Source organism: Struthio camelus, chromosome 16 (assembly GCF_040807025.1).
Source record: "Struthio camelus isolate bStrCam1 chromosome 16, bStrCam1.hap1, whole genome shotgun sequence".
In the NCBI taxonomy this organism is placed as follows: Eukaryota; Metazoa; Chordata; class Aves; order Struthioniformes; family Struthionidae; genus Struthio; species Struthio camelus.
In genome coordinates this window covers 11542319-11558452 of record NC_090957.1, presented here as the reverse complement: position 1 = coordinate 11558452, position 16134 = coordinate 11542319, and the positions used below count along the sequence as shown (strand labels likewise).

Below are 16134 nucleotides of genomic sequence, written 5' to 3'. Positions count from 1 at the left end.
TTTCTTATCATTGACTTCTTTTAATATGGATTTCTTCTCTCATTTAGTGCTTGTGAGTTGTTACAGGAGTTTTGCAACAAAATACAGGCAATTGGATTGAATTTTTACTGGACTTCCTTGGTAATGGACATAATCACTAGAGTGATTCTCTCCTCCTGTAGAGCAAATCTGACGTCCTACCTTGCTTGTTGCTGGCCCTTAGGCAGATAATTGTTGGCTGTTCTTCACAGCTGCACATCCATTTGCTTCTGTGGGGCAAGCTATATTTGAATTTGTGCTTCTTGCCACTGTGTACTTCCCACTGCATCAGTAATTTGCAAGTGACTTCCTGCATGGCTTGTTCTTCTGCTGAATTGAGTCGGGCCTCTGCACGAGTGCTGTGGGAGCAGCACTGGGTTTCTCTGCAGCTGCTCTGTTTTTCCTTCAGTCTCTATCACTGCTCTCTTATTGCTAAGTTCATGCCATTAGGTAAAATCCTGTCTTGGGAAGTCACCTTGATTTGTGATGTCCATGGTGGTAGAGTCAGAATTTCCTGTTCTCCTAAGAAGATCCATCCATGGCTCTCCGAGCTGCTAAACTGGGGTCTTCATCCTCACGGGACCTCAACATAGTTATAACATCCTCAACATTACATAGGAGGATCTGAAATATGTGAGAACCAATGGCCTGCGCAAAATCTTGTAATGTGCCGATTTTGAACCTAGACATCCTGAGTGCCAGGCTGTCATGATACCTACTGGATTAGTGACCCTCCCACTGATGTGGTCTGACATGTCTAGTAAGTCTGTGCAAGTTTCCCAAGTATACTAAAATTAGATTAAGAACAACAATCCAAGATTTGACCTTCAGACTTTGAGAACCCTCTTTGATTTGAACTCAGATAATTTGGCTGCTGTAATAACTGTAACCCAATTCAGGACAGATTCTCCAAACCTTTAGGAAACTGCCCTACAGGCTCTTTTTAACTTCCTGAAAGCTTGCCTCGTTACCTCTGTCTCCGCAATATAAGGCTCCTTCTCTTTCTTCACAGGAGAAGTTACTATTCTGTATTAGGGTGTTGGGGTATGAGGCTCATCTCCTCTCAGGAGGAATTTCCCTGTTTCAGCCTACTTTTGCTTTGCTACCTCTGCACGACGTATGGAGATCCAGCACTGGCAGAGCTTTTGAGTCGAACACTGTGGTAAAAGCCAGTCCTGCAAAAATCCTGCTTCTCTTGGATGTCCTTTGTTGTTATTTTGTGGGTTTTGAGTTTGCTTCATTGATCGCTGGGAGGAAGAGAACTTCCCTTTCTCTGAGCAGCAGGGCCAGATCTCACAGTCTCAGTGGTCAAGAATAAAGTTGACTGCCAACAATATTCCAGCCTCTTTGAAATGTGATTATATGTTTCAAGTCTAGCCCTGTGAAATATAATAAAAGCCAGTGGGAGACTGTAGCGGGGCTGAAATATCATGCTGCCACCTGCTTTTTACCGGTTTATATTGCCTTTTGAGGAGGTGTAGGCTTGGTGAGAGATTCACCAGCAGCCGGATAAGGCAAGGCGAGGTTTCGGGTCCTGAAAATGATTATAACTTTCAAACATGTATCCTCAGAGTACTTGGAATTTCTGCCTGGATTAATAGTGATGAGGACAGGGGATCAATGTGAAAGAGAGAAATCATGCGCATTTTGCCGTTTACTGTTAGACATGCGCGTGGTTTTGTCATTTTCTCCTGCAAAGCTTTTGGCAAGCAAGCAGCGCAGAGGGCTGCGAGTTCAGAACCTGAAGCCTGGAAGAGGTTATACGCAGAGACAGCGTAGTCTGAGGATTTGGTTGTGGTCCCAGCATTCCTTAATCCAAGCTGAATTTAAAGAGGAGTCTGCATGCTGGTACTAATGGTGATGTTTCAGTGAACTGGGAGTGAGAGACTGAGAAGACCAAACTCCCCCTGGGAGTTGTTCTGCTTTCATGCAGACTGTGACCTCTTTCCTTTGGGGTTATTTTTATGCGTCACTTGCAGTCTTAGTGTATTGTGTTTTAGAAACTCTCATTCCTCCCACACCTGTGAATTTGCCCTCCTTTCCTCATCCCGTGATCCCTACCCTGCCTGTTTGGTAGCATCGTAATGTTTAGCTGCCAACATGCTTCACGGATCTGTTGCAACTCCCGTTTACACAGATGAGGTTTAGCATAACATATATATCTCCTTACAGTAGCTTTAGAGCTCAGAAAGCGTAGTTTCCCATCTCCTTTCCCTGCAATCGCTTGAATTACAGCCCTTGAGGGTCTCCCTCGGAAAGTGAGCTGCAAAGGCATATTGCCTGCCTCTCGCTCTGAGTCATTGTGGCAGTTGTGATGGATTGACTCTGCCTTCTCTTTACACCGGCATTGCCTTTCACGCCCTGTTGCTATTTGTGTTTTTTGATGAATGATTAATTAGAAAAATAATCATTTGTAAATTGTGAGTGAACCAGACGTTTGGCCTTGCCTGTAGGGAAATTGAGTCTCTGAGCTCTGGTGCAGTAGGCAGCCTGCTCACAAATGCAGGAGTATTCCCAGGCTAGTGATGAATTTACATGAAGTTCCCTTTCAGCATTTTAATGACTGTTACAGCTGAGTAACTAATGAAAGATATTAACAAACAGAAGAAGTAAATATTTAATTTTTCTATAGCGTTTTTTAGCTTGTGTCAGCCAGTATTTTTTGAAAAATATATGGGAAGAAGATAATTTCTATCCTAATCTCTTCATCTCTGCCACGAGTACAAAGGTTGCCTCATGTGCTGGACAGGATGAAAGCCTCGGCGGAGACATTTTACCGTGAAATGGTAAAGTCTGGCCTGTCGTGACAGAGTGCACTCACTATTTGATGGCTGTGAGCTAGGACAGCCAAAAAGGCGTTGTTGTACATCTGAAGATTGTTGCAGTCTGTGGTCCCTTGAAGACGAGATGGCCACAGCAAGGTCATTCTGCAGACTACGGAGTGATTAGTGATGCCGACGAGGAAAAAAGGAGAAACTGTTGAACGCAGCAGGGAGCAGCCATTTCAAATGCCGTAACTCTGATAATTTACCTTCTTCCACCCTTTAGTATTTGCTGTCCTCCCTTCTCCCCCAAAGCCTGCTGGCTGTGATTGTCTGTGGGATCTTGCTGTTTCCCAGGAGTTTCTGTAGCCTGGTTTTCTCCAATATTCCTCCATGGCTCACCAGAATGTGATATCTGGCATCGCCGTGTCACACTGAGGCTCAAGCCCAGGATTTGGGGTCAAGCTGAGGAAAGCTCTCCAGTCTAAAAAGTAGGTCTTAGACTTGGCCCATGTGTTACATTAGATGTGCGGTAGCTGAACCAAGTGAAGTAGTCCTGTTTGGCTCTTTAATTAGAGTCCATGCTGTGAGGGAGAGACAGGAGAATTTTTCTCGAGTACAGCGAATGAGACAGCTGAGGTCTACATCTCTTAGGCATTGCGTGTTTTGGAGAGGGAAAGAATAAAACTTTACTCTAAGCCTGCAGGAGCTTCATCAAGCACTCAGGGAATTTGGCCGGTATCGTATACCCGCTACGTCATTGTGGTTCTCTGTACAGGGCCCCATGTGATGTAAATCTCTTGGGGTTGTCTCTGGCTTTGTCCTTGTTTTTGACACAGCCTTTCCAACCTCTGCATAACTGCGATCCAACTGCCTCGGCTTTTCCCTGTCCTCATTTACTTTTCTCATCCTGCCATCTTTTACAGCCAAGAAAAACTTATGCTAAGTGATCAAAAGCATTCATCTGGATGGAGATATATATATATATATAGAGAGAGAGAGAGTGTATGTGCATGCCTGTATTTTTTTTAAAGAACTCATCAGAATAGATCATAAAGCCAGAGTGAAATACAGTGAAATTTCCCATTAGAGACAACGTTCCTTAAACTGTTTCCCGTGGGAGCCCCTTTCCACCTGCATCCAGACTTAATTGCCACTACTGCTTCTGTGAGCTTTGAAAAATATGGGAAGATATGAGAATGAGGCCTTCCCGGGGCAGAAGACAGAATGGGGATGGTTAGGATCAAACCCACCACTTCTGAGAGAGGTGAGGGAAAAATGGAGTCTTACATGCCTCAAAATACAGTGTTTCAGACTTTCATTTGCAAGTCTGCATGGACACCCCTCTTCACCAGCAGGTCTTCTTTCTCCCTTTTTCTTCTGCTTCCTGATGCAAACATCTGTCTAGACATGTATCTCCTTGTCCGTTTACGAGGCTGTAGCCCCCCTTCTTTACATTAATGGAAAATCAGTTGAGCTGATGTTCCCATTTCTCCTCTGTTCTCTCTACTTCCACCTCCTCTTTACAGTTCCTGCTGCCTGTTCCCCTCTCTCTTATCCGGTGTTACCTTTCTTCTGCTCAGTCTCGCTCTCCTCTCTTGGTCTCAGTCCTTCCAAAGTTGTGAGGTGATGCTCTCCATTTGCTGTGGAGTGCAAGGAGGGTGCGTGGGTCACTGCACCCTCCGGTGAGGGACAAGTGAAGCTAAATGCCGTTAGTCTGGCAGGCAGCGGGGTAGGATTTTGCACATCTGTACAGTCGAGCTTGACTGTCCTCTGTCTAAATATTTTAGTTATAGGTGTCAGATGGCTCAGTAACCTATGGCTTGGCAGCTTGTTTCATTGTGTGCAAGTCCAGGGGTAGAAAGACCCCCAGTTGTTAGTTTTGAATTTTGCAGGGTTTGGTGTAGAGGCAGCCTCAGAAAAAAACCTGAGCTGCTTTTTCGCTGCTGCCTTCGGTTCTGGGCTGCAGCAGAGCTATTCCCTGCGGGGCGGGACGTTCCCTGGTGTGAAGCTGAGATTTTTGGCAGAAGCACTGTCCCGTGTGATGTTCAACCATCTCCTTTGGGGACTGGGCTTTACGCTTAACCAAAGCAAGTTATGCGTGGAATTTAACTGGCCTCTCACTAGCTGATTTGTCTCCTGTTGTAAAACCTCAGACATCTGCTGCCACTTAGTAGCATCCATGTAAGAAGTGTGGGAGAACACTGTAGCTAGATTCTGTGTAAATCAAGTACAGCTTAAAAAAAAAAGAATTTGCTTCCTTCCCACAGACAGCAGGCACCTAGCAAGGTTGTTCCCCTTTTAGCCTCCCTCCCTTCCTTCCTAAAATGCTGAAGGGGATTAGATCGTATAACGGAGTATGCAACTGTCAAGTGATTTATGGCAAAGATGCAGCTGAATTATGGGAGCTGTTAGAATACCTGTTAAAGTACTAAATGTTTTTAAAAACTCATATTATTTGCCTGATAGACTGTAAAGGTCTAATGGAGCTATTACTTTGCTCTATATAAATACGCAGTTGGGCAAGTGTTATTTATGTGCACTCTGACTATTGAGGGTTGGAGAGTGACCAAAAGCCATTGCCTCCAAATGGTTATTCATCACCGTGTGCAGAAACCGGCAGTGATTTCAGTCCTGGTGGAGAGTTGGACTCATCATCACCGTTGTTTGGAAACTTCACCTCCTCTTGGCAGAGGCGGGACAGACTGAGGAGTAGCGTTGCTGCATGGTTGTGCCTGGAGGTGATGTTTTTCTCCGAAGGACTGCGGTGCCTCACCTCCTTGGGCTTTGTAGGAGACCTTGGTGAAAAGCAGCAGATCGTTATCCCAGGACAATGTGGAAGCACCTTTCCCAAGCACTGACATTTCTCATTTCCTGGATTTGAAATACAAATGTACGTGCATAAAGGCATGTGGGCCTAAGTAAAAGCTTGCAGTGTTTGTACTTACATTAAAGGGAAACAGGGTGAATTTATCATCTGTGAACCTTCATAGTTTTTCTTCAGATGTGGAAGATGATCTGTATTTTTAAGACTCAGTTTTATATCTGCTTTTAAATGTGTTAGTGCTGAAGAAGCAGTGGGGAGTCAGTTTGCCACAGAACTCTATGGATTTGTGTTGTACCTCTTCTCCTGTTCTACCTAGAGTGTGGTACTACTTCTCTTCCCCTAGGCCTCTGTGTCCCAACAAGAGTTACCGTGACCTCCTGGCTGCCTGGGTTTATAGCCGCTACAGATAGTAAAAGTCTGTTCCTGTGAAATAAATATGGGAGGCTTTGGCCGAGTATGTATGATGCTCTCTAATATACAACTTCTGGGTCAGCTGTAAGCCATCTGTCCAGGATGCCCTTGTATAATATAACTGAATTCAAATGCTCGTGGGTTTGGTGAACAGCAGATGTACCATCTTGGTTATGAGAATTCCTTGCACTGGTAGCCCGTGGCTGGTACAGGGAAAAAGCTCATGCCAGCTTCTCATTCAATGAAGGAAAAATTAATTCTTTTAGCTTTCTGGACTGTTCTATACCTACAAAGAGTTGCAGTGTTGCACTGTGTAGATTTGTGGTAGTGTACAGTAAATATTATGCTTTAATGGTCACAGGTCTGACATTTCTGTTGAGTTATGTACCATAATGTTTGAACGTGAAGGGCTGAATTTTGATCTTAAATACGTGGGTGCGCTTTACTGCACGCCTGAAGAAAATTGGCCACTAAAGCTGTAGGTTTGTGTGCACAGTCAGTGGTTGTTCAAGGCATCTGGTGATGCCCCAAAAGGTATGAAATTAATTTTCAGGTACAATAAACAATATTTCAGCCCTGACTGGCTTGATGGAAGCTTCATCTTGCAGCACTAGATATTGAAATGGGTTGCAGGATTGCTTTTAAAAAGGGATTTGTTCTGCCCATCTCTTTTGTGCAAAGGTAGCTCATGAAGTTCAGTGCAAGCAGTGATGATACAGTGGAGTGCTGCTTTGCCTGAACAGTACCTTCAGTTCCTGTGCCCTGACTGGAGGTTTGGAATTGTTGCCAGTGATCTTAAAAGTTCCTCATCAGGCAGATTGAACAGAGAAATTTTTTCTTCCCATTTGTACAAGCCAGACATAGCTCTGTCTAAATGCATGTATTACTGGCTGTTTTGGATAGGTGGTTTCTGCATTGTTTTCTCCTCCGCATGCGGAGGAATGTGCAGACACAGGAGAGAAGGAATCTGTTTCCTGGGAGAAGGATTGCGGCTGGTAACAGACAAAAGGAGGCTCAGGGAGGGGCACGTGACTGCCAGTTAAGTGTTTTAATTTCAGCGTGAAAGTTGCTAGTGTCTGGGAATTACTAAGTGTGAGGAAATGTCTGAAGAGACTTGCAGCAGCCAAGTGTCTGTTGTGAGACATTGGGGGTCTCCAGTAAGCTGGTGTAGGAGTCTAGCAACAAGACCAAAAAAGACTTGTTGGCAGGAGGTGCTGAAGCCCTGCGACGGGAGTCAAGACTTTATCAGCTGCTAATGTGGTGTATGCTCCTGCGTTGTTAACGTGCTGGCACACTTGCCCTGCTGTTGTATCAGGTCTATGACCGGCTGGAAGAATGACTGGAAAGCCTACAAGCATGGCAGAACCAAACCCACCTGATCCACAGCACAAAACAGGCATTGGTATTAATTACTACAGGTTATTAGCTCTGTGGGTCCCATTCAAGTCAGGTCCTAGAGGAGGAAGTCATTGTTGGAGTCATCCCAGCCCTGACTTCTTCCTTGGACTCAGAGACTGGGGAATGACAAGTAACGTATTCCACAAATATCGCTCTCCTTTTTATTCTCCTGTTTATAATTGTCAGATATTTGAGCCTTCTGAGATAATAAGGTTAAGTGGCCCTCTCTGACCTTAGGTGAATGAGAAAGAAATATAGCTATGCGAGACTCAGACCATTACACCTCAATAGTGAAGAGTGAGAGTGTTGTTTCAAAACCTGCTAAATTATCCAGCCTAATGCTGGACACTTGCAAGGTGACTTACGGTGCTGAAAAACCATAAATGTCCATAACTACGTCTCTACTGCAACCCAAAAGTGAGGCTGCCACATGCCTATATCTGGGTTGGGTAACAGTAGCTGGGGCAGAACCAGCTCCCACATGTCCAAATTCACGCGGGATTCTGGTTGCTTCCGGCACAGCTAGAGCCCGTGCCACTGCAACTTTGTCGTTAGCCCAATTATGGGCATGGATCAAAGGCAGCAGAGATAGGCCTGGAGGCCACTGTCACACCTGTGGTTTCAGACTGGCATATTTACTGTGGGAAACAGGCCAAGCTTCAGCACACATCGCTGTGTGGCAGGTGCTCATCATCTCTTCACGCAGCAGAGTCCTTCAAGTGGTAGGACTTGGAACTCTTCCAGGGTCCCAGGGGTGGCAGGACCTGTAGCCCTCTCCCCTTAGAGTTGGTAAATGTTGCTCCTTAGCTCAGAAGTCTGAGGAGGGAAAAATTGATTTTTCCCATGGGAGTTGCCTATTGTTTTAGATGCTGCCTCAAGAGAGAGATTAACCGTAACTGGCTGATTTTAAGTTTGCTTAGGACTTGGTAGCAGATGCATTCTTCTGCTGGAAAGAGAGAAAGCCTGTTGCTAGGTTAGCTCCTGATCCAAAGAAACATGGACCGCCCTCTGAGAGTTGCTCCATTCAGTTCTATTTTGTTCTGGCCTTCAAAAACTTGGTGCGTTTGATCTATCCCCTCTAGGTAGGGCCTAAGAGCAGCAATGTCAGCCTACCCGTGAGCCCAAAGTCTGGGGAGCAAAGTGAGCTCTCCCGACTGCTGGATGCAGCCTGCTCTGTATCACCTTGGGTATGTTTATGCTAGATGTGAATCTGGTTCAGGGAACTGGAAAAGCGTATTTCCCCTGGATGCCTGTTCTGTACTCTCTTACGTTATCTGAATTATCGCAATTACAAAAATTCCTGCTAGCAAACGTATTTGCTAGAACATTTAGGGAAAGAAGGTGCATAGCGGAACTGAAATAGACTTGTTGGAGCAGTGTTCGGTAGTAATCGCTCCCCCACGCTGCAGAAAAGCTTCTTCGGCGAGCACATGAAATAAATTGGCATCGTTACTCAGAAGCCAGATGGAATAGAAATCCAGATTAAATAGAACAAAGTCAAATTCAAAGAAATTTAGAGCGACGGCACAGTGCGAATTAAAGGGAACTTAGCGTTGCCCTTAAACTGAACAATCATTGTTCCCCCACGTTCCCCCTGAGCTCTGATCACCCTGGTGGGAGTTTCGGTATATTGGGTACGTTACTGTGCTGTAAATGAACTCCTCCTCCAGAACTGAAGATTTAACTCCCCAAGCCAATCAGCAACATAGGGATCTAATTTCCCCTCCACTGTCTAAATAAAATGCTGCTGCAGATGGAATGCTCCCTAGAAGCTGCTTCTGGACTGCTTCCACCTTCTCATGAAAGCTCCACTCAGACATTGTATAGCAGGCAGTAACGTAACCCGTTGAGTGCTGTGATCCTTGGAAAAATATAAACAGAGGAAAAGGAAGGAACAAACTTTGAGATTCAGGATTGGGAATAACTCTAGCAGAGGAAAGTATTAATATTTCAGAGCACATTCTATTTTGCAGAATACACGGGGACTAGGGGGAGGAAACAGATGGAAGGAGCTGGGTACACGTTTCCCAAGGAGGTGGAATTGTATCTGTTGCTTTGTTACTTGGAGTTCTTAATATTGAAACTAAAATGCAGAAAAGAAAGAGGTTGAAATTTAAATTTGACAATTTGCACTTGTTTCTCAGTTTGCTGAGAATAGCTGGAGCTATTGTCTTTCATATAGACACACTAAGTACCTATAGTTCTTGTCATTATGTGTGTTTCTTCTGTGTGAGCTTTTGCACGTGGGTGCATGTACGCATGCGTGTGTACTCCTGCAGGTACTCTACAGGGGTTAGCACAGATCTGTAGGATTCACTGGAGCTGCAGCAGTTCATGGCAGAGTCTGGCCTGATGTTAGTACACAGAGCTGATGTAAAAACAACTCTACGTGTGCATGAATGCGTTCAGTTTCTGAACTCTGCAGAAGTTCTCGTTTGTGCCTTAGGATATATGCAGCCAGCCAGCCACGTCTCTCGTGGAATAGTTTACTACTTCCAAGTGCAGACATGTAGTAACCAATTTACAGGTGATGATGTGCAGCAGGTCTCCTAAGGGCAGCACTGAACCTGCAGTTTCATGACACCTTGCAGATTTTCGCACTTTCTGCCTTGTATAAAGATTCAGCTGGACCTTAAATTCATGTTCTCTGCATTCAGTGAACATAGTTAAGTCTAGCCTTAAGTTGACTCCTCAGTCAACTTAAGAGAGTCAACAGAGCCTTATTATGCTCTGTTTTGGTCCACAGGCACCAGTGGCTATCTAGGAAGGAATAGTTATCTCTTTGGATCCGTATAATGCTAGCAAGAACTACTAGGAGTTGTCTCTTAACTTGGAGAGACTGTGAAATAGATGCAGAGAGGAAAATGCCAGAAGGTCCTGCTCCAAAGTCTACCTCAAATCACTAGAACAGTCCCTGGTCGTTCCCATGATTGTAGGATTAGATCTTAGCTGAAGAAGCGTGAACGATGGTTTCAACTGTAACTGGTCACTTAAATCTCTGAGGGTGAATTCCTCCCTCTTTAGGAACCAAGTTGTTTGAACTTGGGTCACCTTGGTTTTTAGAAGCAGTCTTAAAAATTGTTAACTAACCTCTTGCAGTTACTGAGAAACCTCAAGTCTGCTGCGACCTACTGTGCAAGAGGACTTGTGTGTTTCTGAAATGTCTTTTAACAGCGTACATGGGAGATAAATGTTCTGTGACCTCGGCCCTGCCCTCGGAGCCTGACCTTGTCGTTGTGTGTGTATTAACTCCCTGATGGATCCACATCAGCTCTGTGGAGGGGTCTTTTTGGGGTCCTGGCTACTGAGCGGTGATGGCTATGTTTTCCATTGGTGAAATTATATATAAACATATAGCGTCTCAAGCTCAGCCATGGGACTGTTCGCTGTAAACATTGCATTGCCCCACAATTTACATTAATGAGAGTAATTTACATTTATATAGCTCCTTTCATCCCAAAGGGTCTCAAAGTGCCTCACAGACCAAATACCATGGCATCATCACAGAAATGCAACCTATTTGTGGCAGCGTGAGGCGGCCAGGTAGGAAAATGCACACTAACACCGTCTCATTATCTCGGGCAAGAGACATTTGTGGCAAGTTGGTCAGATCTTTATTCTTATACAGACTTGCGTGGGTGTTGTAACTGAGGTCCTGCCTGAAGCATCTGACCCACAGGAAGCTCAGTGGTGTTGTGTTTTATCTGCCTCTGAGGCAGGAGGGACCGAGTCTGGGACTTGCAAGTGTTTCAGAAGGTTGAGTGGCTGAGTAAGATCGTTTCTAAAGCATAAAGAATTTGAACTGCCCAGGAGAAAAGTTTATTTTCGTGGTACCTCATGCTAAGATGCAGCATTTGGCTAACACATCTCCAAACACAGATGAGGACGGGGCTTGTCCTGTAAGGCAACACCACATGCTTGGAGAACTTAGGTCTGCTGATCTCATAGCCCATCTTCAGCACCAACACTAGCCTCTCTCTAGTTCCCCCTTAGCTGCTCAGCACCGGCTCCTTGTTATGCTGAACTACACTGTGAACATGGCCTCCTTCCTCCAGGCCTTTTCCAAAAGAGAGTTTTAAATATTCATTTGCTTATTTTTAAGGGAATATTTTAAACGTTACCAAGCATTTCCAGGGAGCATTTGTAAACGGGGACTCTATGAAAGTTATTTTAGTGCATGAATTCATGAGGCGGCTTCAAAAATTCATGAAGTGTATTAGGACTTTCTGTCAGGAGGGACTGAGGCACCCGTGCTGCACCTTCCAGAGTGGAGCAGACATTTTGTTACAACGCACTACCTCTTAAATGGAGTCCCCTGGATTTCAGCTGTACTGATTAAGACACTAAGACAGGCTGCAGAGGTGCTTTGTATGTCTTTAAGATGTCCTCATTTCACCAGCCTTAATTGTGATCTTATTTCAGTAGGGATTAAGTGAGCTGCAAAAATATACCTGGATGGTGGAAACAGGAGTGGTGCCTCTAGCTCGGTTAACCGCAGAGGTCCCTGGGCCTCCTTTCCGCTTGCGGAGTGGCACTTCTGCAGCAGCATACCCGACAGGAAGCCCATACTCTGCTCATGGTGTGATTTTAAATCTGGAGCGACTGCTGGAAGAGCATAGTGGCTGTAGAGCGATGCTGGGTGACTGACGGGTGAAGGCGGCCCCGTAGCGGGATTACCTCTATCAGGCTTAAAGTGCTCGTGATTTAAACGGAGCAGGTTGTTGCAGGAAGGCCAGCCTGTGCTAGTATACGTTCTAGCATAGCTAGAAACCAACCAGCAAAGTTGGATTTGGTTCCAGTAGTAACTATTGCAGTCACTAAAGCTATGTTGGTGTAAAATGCGTGCCAGAAAGCGGAGAATTAGGTCTTTCTGCCCCAAGATGGGTTTAAACTAAACCAGAACAAGACTTTTTTACTCTGCAGTGAGAAAGTATCCACATGTGGAATTATTTATAAGCAGCTCTTCAGCATAAATTCATATGTAGACAATCTTCCTTCCTTCTTATCCTGTAATAGGATCTTCCTAAGCCGCATGTTTGCATGCCTAAATTAGGGAAGAGCAAAGTGTTTCAGATTAAATTAAGGACCAGACCGAACCTCTTCCTGATCTTTACAGCAGGAACGATGTGCAGTTTGTGCTGTTTGCTGTCCCCAGCTTTGTGCTTTGCTTTTGATGCCAAGCTTGCTGCAAGCGCGCTGCTGTTCCTGTTTGAGGGATGTGTTTCAGGCTAGACAAACAGGCATGCATTTTGCACAATGGATGCTTTTTTATGCAGTTGATAAAGTCTCAAAAAGAAAAAAAAAATCTCTTGGGAGTCTGTTGTTGTATTTTTTCCAGGCAGGCCCTGACCCACAGTTCTTTGAATAAAATTCAGTGTTTTTCCATTACTTCCAGTGGGGTTGGGCTCAGGCCTATGTAAGATTTGGGGGTACTGTCTCGTCCCCCCCCATTTTGGCTATTGTCCATTAATGAATAATCAGAAATTTCTAAAAGGGAAGAAATCGTTCATTCTTTCAAAGACAGTGGGATCTGTGCAGCTTACAGTTTGTACCCAACTATAAATAGTAATGCAAAGAGTGTTGAAATCCTCTCTCTCTGTAGCATTGCTCTAATTGCTCTTGATTTGCTGCTTGATCTGGCGGAAGTCACTAGGCCAGATCTCTCTAATGTGTCCGCTAATGAGTACCCAGTCTCCACTAAAGTGAATGCCCAACTCACGCTATGTTGTTTGTGTTGCACTGTCAAGAAACCTCCAATTAGAGATGGTCCCTTCCCTCAGCGCTTTCTAATAGACCAAGTACACAAGGCAAAAAGGTTATCCTCCTTTTGCAAAGGAGAGGAAGGATGCAGCTTGTTTAGGATCTTACAGTAAGTCTGTATTAGGGCTGAGAGGTGACTTTTTAACCTCCTGAGTCTTTCTTTGCAACAAGACTGCCCTTGTTTCTCTTCAAAATCTGACTTTTAGACTTTCTGAGCATCATTCTTACATTGCTTGTGCATAAACCAAGGGAGAGCTGTAAACAGCGAGGGCTCAAAGTGGCATATGGCTTTGACCCAGAGGGTTGAGCCATTAGAATGGTGAGCAGGGCTGCCCAAGCGGGACCCAGTGATGGTACCAGGCACGGTACAAGGCTCTTGGTTGCCCCGCTCGGAGACTGCGTTCTGTAACGCTTTTTTGTGCAGGAGGAGAGGAGTCACGAGCATCTGAGTTGCGCAGGCAAGTCGGCTGAGGTCTTGCCTCCAAAAATAGTTGCATTCAGTTCAGAGGGTATGTTGGAGACGCATAAGAATTGACTTTTTCATAGTGTAGTTTCTGGTTTTGTTAAATCCTCTGAACTTAAGAGGAGTGAAAGAGGTAACTGAATCATTTGGCCCACTTACCTAGTGTACTGTAAAGACTCTCTCCTATTTATAACATACTGCAAGTTCATCAAAGGTGCATGACCCGGTACAGCATGTAAGAGGGAGCGTGGCATGTCTTCAGTGTCACGTTACCATGAGGGACACCGAGAAAAGGAGGAAGCTCTAATACTCTTTGATTTTCACCAAAGAATATTATTATTTCTTGGAGGGGCCTTGTGGTGAACGGTAGTGCTGAGGTGCATCCTGGTTTCTCTTGCCATAACATGACCCATAAATTAAGAGCTGTTTGTCCTGGCTACTCCCATTCTGGTTGGTGAAAATCCACCAAACTTTCCAGGCCAGGAAAAAGGCCTACCAAATAGGATGTTTTCTGCAGTGATTTTATAGCGTAGATGATTATAGGCTGCAGTGATTAACCGGGTTACTTTGTTTGTGTGGATAGATCCTTTTCTACAGGAAAATATGTAGCAGTATTTTATATCAGGCTTTTCTATTTTGGGGGGCTTTTTTATGCTGTTTTTTTTAAAGGGGGTGGAGTGCTACTGATAGAAATGGAGAAGTTTGAGCAGCAGTTTTATTATCCACCCAGTGCTGGCCTCTTCTGTCTTTACAAATGCTCTGAAGCCACAACTCTGCATAAGAAAAATGGATTTGTCACTGAATTTTCATGCTTCATCCTTGCAGAAATGTAAATGTTGTCCTGGGCCTTAGTACTGTGCCTTCAAGCTTGGATTTAATGCTGATCATTATACTTTTAGAGCAGGTTACATAGAAAAATAGAGGCAGGGAGTAGATCCAAAAGCCAGTGGTCTTGCTTTCACTCCCATTTTGTTCTGGTGAGGATGCTGAATATTTATTAAGAAAATCCCACTTATAAAGAGAAAAAAATTGACCTCTGTATTCAAGAAAGGAACAGCTGTAAACTGCAGCAGTTCAGCTTAATTGAGTCGCTTATTCACAGCACAGTGTTGGGGCATTAGGAAGCTGTGCAGCATCAAGGGGAGCCCACAAACTACGCAAGTCACCATGCCATACCTAACTGTGTTAGAGCTGGATGTTCTTTGGCGGAGGGAACATCCGCCCTTTTTAAGAAATGGAAGTATTGTGAGTGGTACCTGTTCCTGCTGAACAATAGGCCAGAATTTGCTGGGTGGAGACAGATTCAGCTGGATGTCGTAGGACTTCCGATGGTGGTTCTGTGCTGTGCAAGACACTGCATAGCTTTGCAATATAGGTTGCAAGACCTATGTTCTTATCCCCACTGGATCTGAGTGCTTTGTAGAAAGGCATTAGTAATGGGAGTGTCCATACACCTTTTAATTTCTTATGCATTCTTCTGTTGTATGGTGGGAGTCTCCAGATGGCTCCTTTTGCAGTTTCACAGGTTATTTTTGTTTCTATGCTATCACGATTATTTCTTTTTAAAAGGGCAGTTGCACTCATTTTGTGATGCATTTTACTGTTCAGATGTTGAAAGTAGCAAAAGAGTTAATTTATTGTTTTGATCAAAGCAGATTTGATCCTGAAATCTTAAGTGTTGCTATTTTGGGCTGACAATACTGAGAGAGTTTCCTAGAAACTTCTTTTGACCATTCTGGCTTAATGGTGTAAAAAGGACAGTAGCCTTAAAAAAAAATAAGTTGACATCTCATTGGTGATTTCCTTTTCTGTGAAATGTCAGCTTACAAGGCTTTACAATACTAACTGCTTAGTAGAAAGGTGACCTAACATTGCATCTGCTGTGCTAAGGGTGTTTGGTTTTGAATGCAAGATCGAAAAATTCGTGTTACGTGCATTGCCTCTGCTACTGTTGCATGCTCAGTGCTCCCAGATGGCACCATATTTCAAACCGCAGGAGGAAGAACAGAAAGGGCATGGACCATTCTGCTTTCAAGTGGCTTATGTTGAGAAATTCAGCCCTGGACAGCAAGGCCAGCTCGAGGCCTCTGTGGTCGGGTCCTGTTTACTAAGTCATTTTCTTTTCATCTTAGCCAAAGCAAGCAAAAAAGCAACTAGAACATACTCATCGAATTCTGGTCCATTCAGCATCTCCTAAATTGTAGAGACAATGCCCTTTCTTTTCAGATTGCTTCACTTCCTTTGCTGCTGACAACTGCAAGTTTTAGAAAATGGTGTTTCTGGCAGATTTTCAGGCTACCTTTCCAAACAAAAACCTTCCTCAAAAGGCTGGGGAGACCGGAGGCCCTTTCTACATGAAGTGTCGTTAGCCAAAGAGCACCAAGGACAAAGGTGATTAATATACCCACTTGGGGCTTTGTGGTGAAACCTAACAGCGTGATCTTGGAGCAAATGATGTGCAGCCTTTGGAGACTCTGTTGAAATCCGGAAGCAAG

General features: G+C 44.4%; 1 protein-coding gene across 2 annotated transcripts in view; it reads left to right on the top strand.

The window, feature by feature from the left end:
- The window catches only part of AUTS2 (activator of transcription and developmental regulator AUTS2), a 787788-nt gene that overhangs the window by 58061 nt on the left and 713593 nt on the right, over positions 1-16134 (top strand). The gene's annotated exons all lie outside the window — the stretch shown is intronic.